Raw genomic sequence first — 8,732 nt, 5'->3', positions numbered from 1 at the left:
TCTTTCTTTCTTCCTCCCACATCATACCACCACCACCACCTACTTATTTTTAAAGGGCAAAAATGAGACAGAAATTAAATCCAGAAAAGCAGACAGACAACTTGCAGAGTTACTATTATGTAAAACTCATCAGTCTGTCCAGTTTTTGGTTAAGATCACCACAAATCCTCTGCTCTGGCTCTTCACAAATCCAAGATTCAGGTAAATATTTTTGTCCTTATTTAGAAAGGGAAGTCATTTTTCCTGCTGCCTCCATGGAACTCCAGGCAGCCCCATTCCTGCAGAACAAATGAAGATCCTGCCAGCATGGGGAGGTTCACTCAGGGAAGGGGGCTGAACAGCCCCAAGAGTTTGATTTACTCCACAGGACTTACTCCCACAACAAACCCAAGAACATTTACAGAACTCACTGCTTTTGAATTTAAAAGTAAGCTTGTTTCTCTTAATCCAAGTTCTTCCAATAATTTCCATAGATCCATTCCAAACATCCAAACTCATTGTATCAAAAGAAATACAGGGATTTCACTTGCAATAATTATTTCTGTTGGAGCTGCAGTAAAAAAATAAAAAGCTATATGAGTTTAGTTAATGTCAGCATTCAGATGAAAACTGAAAGAGTACTTCTATAACAGCTTTGTCCATTAGCAATTCCATCATTAAGGTACATCCCTAGAAGTGTACAGGCAAGAAAATGAACTTAGCAAACAATGACTAGTAATTATGGTTTTGCATTGGCTACAAAAATACAGTATGTAATTCTATTTTGCCTGGACACAGTGAGGGATCTGCTACTGAATTTGGGGAACCAGGAATGCACTTGTCTTTTACTAAAGCTGAAAGACTCCTAAAATACATTGAAAAAGAATTCCAATGTCAATTGGGAGGGTATCTGTTGTTACAACACAGGAGAACTTGATGAAGACAGATTGGATAATGAATCTCTCCAGCAAGTTTCTTAACAGAATGGGCTTCTGGCTTGCTAGAGCCACTGCTTCCGTTAACTTTAATTCAACCTGTCTAAACTCTCATTTACTGAAGAGTTTAGGTACCCCTAAATATGCCCCAGGCCTGGTAAGACTCTTGATAGATCTCAACTCATTTAAATGAATCTTAACTATTATTGTTGGTCAAGTTCTTATTCAGTTGAAGGAGTATTAACTTAATTCACTGATTTGTAGATGATTTTCACTGGGAGAAGAAGGCAGTGGAGAAGGGGGAGGAATTGATTTTCAGGAATAAATTATTTTGCAGCAATACATCTGAATACATTCATACGTTCAAAGTGTTCCTGTAACTTTTTGTCTAGGAAAGTTCAGGTTCCTAAAAGCATATCATTACTTGAAAATCTGAGAGTATGACAGGAGACCAGTTGTAAACCAATTCCCGTAGTGCTTCAGTTTTCAGGAGGAAAAGAAATAGAACTTAATAATTGTACAGAATATTTGCTGATATGAGAACTATGGTTTTTCATCAGCAATTGAGTGCAAGTAGGGCACCCCAGTAACAACTCTTGTGCCTGCAACCTCGTGTATTCAGGTAATTACACATAGGCATAGGAAGCACATTTTAAGAATTTATGGAAAGATTTTATACGCTGAAAGGTCATAGGTACAGAAGTCTTTCTGGAGAGGGGCTTCGATTTTTGAAGCTGCATTTTATTTGGTTGTTTGCTGTTTTTTTACTGACTGCTGTAGGATAACTTATGCATCAGATGGTATTGAAGGGAGGTGTATCAAAGTCTGATATTAAATGAAGTGCAAGAATTCATGCACTTGCTCAACTTGTGCAAAAAAGTTTGAAGCAAAGGTCAAGTCCTGTCAAAACCCAGCATTTTCCTGTTTTAGGGATTAAAAAAAATAAATAATGAAAAATTTAAGCTAGTTTAATATGATTTTTCTTTGGCTCTTACACCATTGTATGAGGGTATTATCTCATCCTCCTCAATTATCCCAGTACAGATTTTGCTTTGTAGTTACAATACTGCTTTTGGCTAGCTCTTCTGCATCTCTATTTTATAATGACTTTTATGGCCAATGTGAAATCACTGCAGTGAGGCTTCAAGTGGTTTTGTGAAGCCTGTTATAATAATGAACAAAGTAATCTGGAAAATTTTACTATTTGAGGTAGTAATTAAGTGTAATTTACAAATATTTAGGTGACAAATAGATAAACCTTTCAACTAAAAATATATATAAACTTCCCTGAGATTATTCTGTAGAAGGAAATGACTCATAGTTAGTCACCTTACAGAATTATCTTTCTCTGCATTTTGTTGCTTTATTATTTGTGTCCCTACACAACCATCAGTGCATACAAGCTAAATAATTTTTCTGGCACCCTTTTCCCACTTGGAGGTTTAATTATGACTTGGGCATTAGGCATTTTGATTTTCTTCCACTACAGACAGGCTCATGCCACAATCTCTTCAGATTCCCAGGGAGCAGGAGAAAACTTTCTGAGCTTACCTAAGCTTTTCTTATTTTTCATACATGCAAGTTTGTTCTCTTTACAAATGATTACTGAGAAATCTTAAAAAATATCAGCCATGATGAACATAGCTGAAAATTATTTAAATGTGAAAAAACCCATCTCTAAAGCCTTAAAGATTTGGATACAATATTCATGAACCATCTCATTGTCCCACCTGCCCTCCTTGACAAGTCCTTAAACATTTAAAATCTACTTAGAACATAAACCCACATTTTTGGGGATAAGCTCTTTTTCTCAGTTGCTCATTGCATTTTCAAACAAATCCTGTGAAGCAGGTATTGATAAAATGGAAAAAATCTGACGTGAATTCCTAAAATTCCAGTTGATTTGTGTTTTGAACTTGATTATGTCAGGTACTGCATCACTACCATAATCCATTCCTGTGAAATATAGGAACAAGTAAGACTATTAAGGGTGAATGAAAGAATGAATGGAGTTAGGGAAGAAGAAACACAGAAAAATTTAAGATTTAGGTACGTCTTAGGTAAATTAAGTCCTTTTATCTCTTTTTAATTTTCTTATATTGATGAGGGAGAAAATAATAATTGCTCCTCAACATGACACATAAACTTATATATCTGTCAAACCAGGAAGCTGTTTTTCAAATGGCACTGCAGCATTGGTTGATATATAATAATCACAGAATAGATTGTGCCAAATAATAGGGATAGTTTCAAATTCAAGCACTTTAAGTTTGGAAAACAGAGATTTAAGATTATCCAGCATCAGTTCATGCATACAGAGAGTGCAAACCTGTTGTGCTCAGTGGGCAAGATTTCATAATTTCTTTTTAGAATCGCTTCTCAGTCCACGATTCTGAGCTTGGGATTTTTTAAAGTACACAAGAGGTCTTGTCTTTTCTGTTTTTCATTGCTGAGGTAGCTAACAGTTGCACAAGCACTCAGCTAAGTCCATGAACATGTTTCTGTTTAAAACTACAGGCATAAAGGTTTGCAAATGGCATATTTACCACTCTGTGTCTCCCTCCTAAAAACATTAAGATTTACTGCACTGGTGTTTGTGAGGCTCAGGGATCAAATGAATTCACATGGAAAGAAATAGAAAGTTTCCACCTGACCTTGCTGGGAGCTAGACTAGAAGTTTCATGAGGTAAAACATTTGCAGAGGACCAGGTAGTACTTTATTATGATTTATTAAATGTCAGTTTATATGAGTTTTATTGAATATGAGATTAAAGCAGTAGTTATTATATGACAGCACAGTGTTCTGTGATTTACTCATGAACTGCTCTTTTTTTCTTCATCTGCAAATACCCTGTAGAGTGGAGGGGAAAACATGGCATCAGCTAAACCAAAGAAATGGAAATAAGAACAAACATGTTTAAATCTTGGGGCACTGAAGAGCTTTATCATGCTCATCTCCTATTTGGTGTTATTTATCTCTCTTAATGCAGGAATCAGGCTATATGACCTACAAAAGTGGCAAAAATTTTAAACTTTATTTACTGGCTTGGAATTCAGTCTTCATTGGAACAGAAAGGGCAAATATTTTAGGGGATACGTGTGAGTCAAGGCAATTTGTTCAGAAAGGGAAGAGAGTGGTAGCAGCCATAGGAGAAAGCTGGAAAAGAAAAAAAAAAACAGCTGGAAAGATCTGAAACACTTAGTGTTCAGCTGGGATAATACGGGCTCAGATCTTAGGAAGCTGAGGATAATTGCACATGAACACAGGATGGTTGCTACAATTCTCCACTTTCATGGATGCCAGTAAGAATTTCTAACACAGAACAAGGAGCTACATTTGTAATTATCACATTATTTTTTTTCATTTCTATTATATTGAACTCGATCCAAAGGCTGGAGGAAGTAGGTATCTACATTTACTTCCACACCCATCCAATTAAGCCAAAACTGGAGTCCTATCTTAAAGGTTTTGGTGGCCTTCATCCAGGGTATTGAGAGGCTCCACTCTGGTGAAGATCACAGCTGAGAACTACAGCCTGACTGAACATTTTTAGGAAGGCTAATCCTGTCTGTCTAGGCAAGAGTTTCTTTGCACAGAACGAGACAAGTCTGTGAAGGCTTCCCCACAAGAACTAAGGGTAGTGCCAAACTTTTACTGCCTTGTTTAAGCACAAGGTATGTTACTCTGTCCTTGTTCTCCTTCATACAAACCCACTCCACATTTCCCCATTAGTCTGTGCCTTTGTTTTGAAGAACATCCTGAAAACTTCTTTCCTAGAGACAAACTGACAACAGACTTAGGCAGATGTTGGTCACTTTGTTGCTGGGATCCACAAATTCATTGTAACTCTAGAACACACCAGGACACAGCAACTCCAAAGAGAAACCAAAGGGAAGTTTTGTCTTTATTTGTTGTCTCTTAAAAAGACAGACCATGAGAGCTGGGGTTATTCAGCCTGGAAAAGAGAAGGCTCTGGGGAGACCTCTCAGTACCTAAAAAAGCTTAGGAGAAAGCTGTAGAGGAACTTTTCATAAGGGTGTGTGGTGATAGGACAAGGGATAGTGCCTTCAAACTGGCACAGGGTAGTTTTAGATGAGATTTCAGGAAGACATTCTCTGCTGTGAGGGCAGTGAGGCACTGGCACGGGTTGCCCATAGAAGTTGTAGATGCCCCATCCTTGGAAGTGCACAAGGCCAGGTTGGATGGAGCTGGCAGCAACCTGGCCCAGTGAAAGGTACCCCTGCCCATGGCAGGGATCTGGAACTGGATGACTTTTAAGGTCCTTTTGAACCAAACCATTCTATGATTCTATGAATTTGCTGCTGTTATTTCTGTAATGAGGAATACACAGTAACTGCGTCAACTGAGCTTCATCCCAGTATTGTTGATATTTAAACTTTCAGCCAAAAAAACCAAAACAAAACAAAAAAAACCCAAAACAAGAAAAAAAACCCACCCAAACAAAAAAAAAAAAAAAAAAAAAAAAAAAAACAACAAACAAACAAACAAACAAAAGAAAACCAAAACAAAAAAAACCAAATTTAAAATCTTAGGGAAAAAAAAAAAAAGTTAGGATTGCAAATTCCTGCACCATCCTTTTTACACTTTTAGGTTGGGTTTTTTCCTGATGTTAGCCCTGGTGCACACACAGATAAAAGTTTTGTGCACTGTTTAATTAGCCAAGGTTTAATTATAGACCTGTACACACAGCTTGTGCCTCTGCTGCTCTTCAGCTACAGTTCCTAATGATAAACTGGGATGTAACTGCTGCTTTGTCTGGCTTGGAAAGATTCTGTAGTCTGGTTACATCTCCAGCATTCCTCAGACCACAATTTCAACACAGAAAACATTCAGACCAGAGTGATGGGAGACAATGACAGTCATTTGAAATGAGGTTTGGCAACAGATTTTCTGACAAATGCTCTGGGATAATGCTCACGGAGAGAATTGTGCTCCCGGAGATGTGACTTGTTAATTCAGTCTGAGGGAAGAAGATTCAGAGCCATCATTTATTGGAACCTATTACAGGACTTAATCTGAAGATTTTGACATACTTCCAAGACAAATAGGCTACCACGAGTGAGACATGTTCAATAAGGTGTGTATTGTAGGAAATGAGGGCTGTAATTGCCATGCTGAGAGAGCTTGTTGTCTATGCAGTTTAATGACCTTCCCCTGGCAGTGTCCCTTCCCACACAATGTGATTCAGAGATGAATCATGGAAAGGGTCTTTATCATCACCCAGCAGACTTGACCGAATGGTTACTGCTTATTATTGGTGGGCACCGTAGGATTTGAGCCCCACAGAGCAAAACATTAGGAATTACATCTCCTGTAATGCTTGGGCCTCTTCATTAAACATCATGGGGGTGTTTGTGGTTTCCTTGTTACTCTGCACATCACAGCAGTGGCCCAAGTTTTTAAGCACAAGTTTTCTCTTTGCTTGTAACAGTGAGTTAGACTGAAATTTGTGTGAGATAGCTCCATTCAGCAGCACAGATTATGACAGAAACAAGAAGTCCAATCTTGTTTGTCCTTAGAATTTAACCAAGACATACTTAGTCTTTTTAATTTTTCCTTGTGAAAAAGTTTCCCCAGTCATGTCAGAATATCTGTCACCATTTTCTGACCTCGCTCCAGCTTCTAATTTTCCAGCCTGATACTAAGGCAGGAAAAGAAATTTGCTATTTTGGCTGCAATTCACATCATATAAAAAAAAAAATGTGGAATGACAGACGTGCAAAGACATAGGTCACTTATTGCGCAGGGCTGCAACAACCAAAGAAATACTTACAAAAATATAGGGCGCAGAAACTAAATAACCTTTATAACATTTTAAATCCTGAAAAACACTGAAGACTATACTACATGTAACAATTTCCCCCTGTACAACCTATATTCATAAATGTACTTTGCAATGTCCATGGTTATTTCTAGTGTGCTACTTTGGGGCTCCAAGGAATCCCTGAGCGTCTATCCCCCAGCACATTTCATTGGTACAAGAACAACAATTCTTGATTGTCACCCTGATTCTTAAGATTTTCTAAAGCCTCCTGAGTTTACATTCTGTTGGAGAACTTTCCCACACAATTTCTGTAAACAACATATTGTTTACATACTTTTATGGGGGTGAAGAAACTTGATGTACTAGTGGTTTGTCCAATGTCTTTGGAGAGGTGGCCCATTCACTCTCCAATCCAATGTCACCTTTGGGAAAGTATAAAGGTCGGAGTCAGAGAATAAACCTTCTTCTTTACCTTGCAAAGAGCAGGTGGCTTGCATTGTGCTTTCACGTGTCCTATAGTGACACTTGATAACTAATTTTTGTGGGTTTTTTAGTTTAGAGCACTTCTATGTAAGTAGTTGCCTAAGAGTTTGCTTCTTTTACAGTTCTGGTGTTCTAGATGGTGCTGTTTTCAGGATGTGCTTCTTACAGATGCACCAAATGGAGTGATTGGATGGCTGGCAGTGTTACAATCTGGCCTTAAAATCTGAGTGCCTGTTTAGTGGTTGTGAAGTGACAGAAAATTAGCATTACTAAGACTTCCCTCACCTAACCTAGAGGAAATTTTATTTTCCTATAGGTAGTGGATGGTCTGCTCTTCCAACCAGCCAGTGCTAACAGCAAATCCAACCACAAAGAGGAGTTCAGTACATAAACCAGAGTTTGGAAACATTTTCAGTCCCATCTTTTGAACCTTAAAGCAACGATAGCGCCACTATGAGAAAAATATTTCAGTACATCAACTATAGTTTGGAAACATTTCCATCCCCATCTTTTGAGCCTTGAAGCAATGGTTGAAAGTGTGGCTAAGTTTTCTCAGGTACAGCAGCAGTGGAGCCTTCAAATTCCTCTTTGCATCAGCCTAAGCTCAGGCTGGATGTTCCACCCTGGGGAGCCTCTGTGGATGGACATGGAAATTATAAAAATAATTTATATATATTATTAAAATATATAGATATAAAATAATTATTAAAATAGATAATATATATATTATATATGTTATATATAACATATAACATATAACATCTAATATAAATATATAATATATAAAAATAATTATTAAAAATATAAAATGTTATTTATATGTAAATAAAATTAATTATATATAAAATTACTAAAATAATTATTAAAATATTATATAAAATATAAAAAATATATAACATATAATATCTAATATAAATATATAATGTATATAATAATTTAAAATATATATAAATTTAATTTTATTTATATATATAAATAAAAATAAATTTTATATCTATATAAAATTATAAAAAATGTCCAGATATAAAATAATTACTATATATTACATATGTTATGTATAACATATAATATATAATATATAAAATAATTATTAAAATATATATGAAGTTTATTTATATATATATATAAATAAAATAAATTTTCTATAGATATATAAAACATTTATTTTTATCGTTGCCACGTCCATGCACAGCGGCTCCCCAGGGTGGAAGGGGACATCCAGCCTGAGCTCCGCTGTGCTGCAGCAGCTCCCAGGGTCCTTTCCGTGCTCCAGGGGAGCGGAGCTCTCCCGGCACAGGGAGGCTCCGACGGGGCCTGCCTGGGGCTGACCCAGGGCAGCGCCTCCAGAGGCCGGGACAAAATCTCTGGGCTGGGCTGGAGGGTCGCGGCCAGCCCTGTGTGCCGTACCTACCCACGGCCCCGTTATCTATCGCTCCCCACGGCCCCGTTATCGCTCCCCACGGCCCCGCGTGCCCTACCTACCCGGGGCCGTCCCTGCATTCCCGCTCGGCCCCGGCCCCGCCCCGGAAGCGCCGCCCGCCCGCCCGGA

General features: G+C 37.7%; 1 long non-coding RNA gene across 1 annotated transcript; it reads right to left on the bottom strand.

Annotated features, from left to right (window-relative positions):
- Nucleotides 1–521: 521 nt before the first annotated feature.
- Nucleotides 522–8,700, bottom strand: LOC110479102 (uncharacterized). Its single transcript, XR_002466866.3, has 3 exons — nucleotides 8,666–8,700; nucleotides 7,035–7,817; nucleotides 522–550 (listed from the first exon to the last, which is right to left on the bottom strand). It is a non-coding gene; the product is annotated as an uncharacterized LOC110479102 (long non-coding RNA).
- Nucleotides 8,701–8,732: the final 32 nt, after the last annotated feature.

Source organism: Lonchura striata, chromosome 3, assembly GCF_046129695.1.
Source record: "Lonchura striata isolate bLonStr1 chromosome 3, bLonStr1.mat, whole genome shotgun sequence".
Taxonomy (NCBI): Eukaryota; Metazoa; Chordata; class Aves; order Passeriformes; family Estrildidae; genus Lonchura; species Lonchura striata.
This window is presented reverse-complemented; position numbering and strand designations above follow the sequence as displayed.